Here is a 1,661-nt window from a genome sequence, read left to right on the forward strand (position 1 = left end):
TTAAAAAAAAATTAAGCGAGGAATACAAAAGGTGAAGTTAATTATGAATTCATAATATTATATTTTAGAACCCTGTTGCATTGTGTATGGAGTTGAAGTTTGATTGAGGTGCATAATGACGCATAAAACTCAGAACAATATTAAAGTTTTTTATTAATTTTATGAAGCCCTCTAAAATTACTTCACCCTTTCTAGTGAAAGTTCTCCCTCAGAATTTTGTTCTGAATCACCCGGAACCCCTCTTTCTCTCCACAGAGTGAGACACAAACATTCTCACCAACACAACTCAGACATCAGGTATAGGTGCAGTTCTGTATGAGTCTTCTCTCATTTCACGTGATATTTAACGGCGCTCTCTGTATCAGGACTATAACGTCGAATGGTAGGTTGAAAGAGGAAAGAAGTGTTGGAAAGAATTTGAAAAAGAAAACGGTCGTGGACTGAACAGATGCAGTCTGGAGGTACTAAGAAAGCGACGAGAAACCTCAATCATGGTATCGAGCGTCCCGGCCGAGGTGGATTATCTCAGTTAAGTCTCTTGGATTGCATTAAGAAAAAACAAGATAATTGAATGATGGTACCAATAATGTTTCGAGTTAATCTATGCTCGTTCATTATGAACATCATTGCCATGTTCTATTGTATTACGAAGTCTTTGAACTTTTTATATTTTCAAACGATTCATTAGATGTCCTTACATCGTCATATTCTTTTGAACAGATGCGGACGTATAATTCCTTTTCTCTGAATTTCTTTCTAGACCAACTCTTGTTACTACATTGTAACAGAATTTTTGTGCTCCGCTTATGATATTTATATTTGTTCGTAATTAATTAGCATTTTCAGCAGAGAAGAGTAGTTCGCTCTTTGATTTTCTTTCAGTTTCCCAATTTTCAGTTTTAAAATAAAGTTAATGAAAGAGGATTACCATTGATTCAGACCATTCTAAGCAGGAACCGCCCCGGAGAGATGTATAGGCACTTGAAATTTGCCATAGGATCCTTTGTGAATACATTTTAAATAGAGTAACTACTTGCATAGTTACAGAAAATTCAATGAGAATTTTGTACTTGCGTCTTTTTCAACTGCTTCAAAAGATTTTATGAAGCATGTATATAGCTAATGGAGGCACTATACAATTTCACTCAATCTTCTCTCTAATATCCGTAGAAATTTTTTCATGAGCCATGTTTGCAAATTAGGATCCAAAATACAGAAACATAAATTGTCTTTATTTAATTTCGCCGGTTATAAATATTATTAATACAAAACAATAATTATAAGTAGTTTACTTCAAGAAACTACCGTTTAATTTTAATGAGTATAGTTTTCAGTAAATTTGATATTGCAACTGAACTCTGCATATATTAAAGTCTATAGCACAAATTTCAGTTATCCCAAATTAATCTTCAAACTTTACCTAACTATATATATATAATATCTGAGGAGCTTCATAACTTGTACTCTTCTCCAAGTATAATTAGAATGATCAAGTCAAGGAGGATGAGGTGGGCAGGGCATGTAGCACGAATGGGGCGACGAGGAATGCGTATAGGATATTGGTGGGAAAGCCAGAAGGAAAGGGACCACTTGGAAGACGAAGGCATAGATGGGTGGACAATATTAGAATGGATCTTAGAGAGATAGGATGGGATAGTATG

The sequence above is a fragment of the Cryptotermes secundus genome, unplaced genomic scaffold (assembly GCF_002891405.2).
Source record: "Cryptotermes secundus unplaced genomic scaffold, Csec_1.0 scaffold49, whole genome shotgun sequence".
Classification (NCBI taxonomy): domain Eukaryota; kingdom Metazoa; phylum Arthropoda; class Insecta; order Blattodea; family Kalotermitidae; genus Cryptotermes; species Cryptotermes secundus.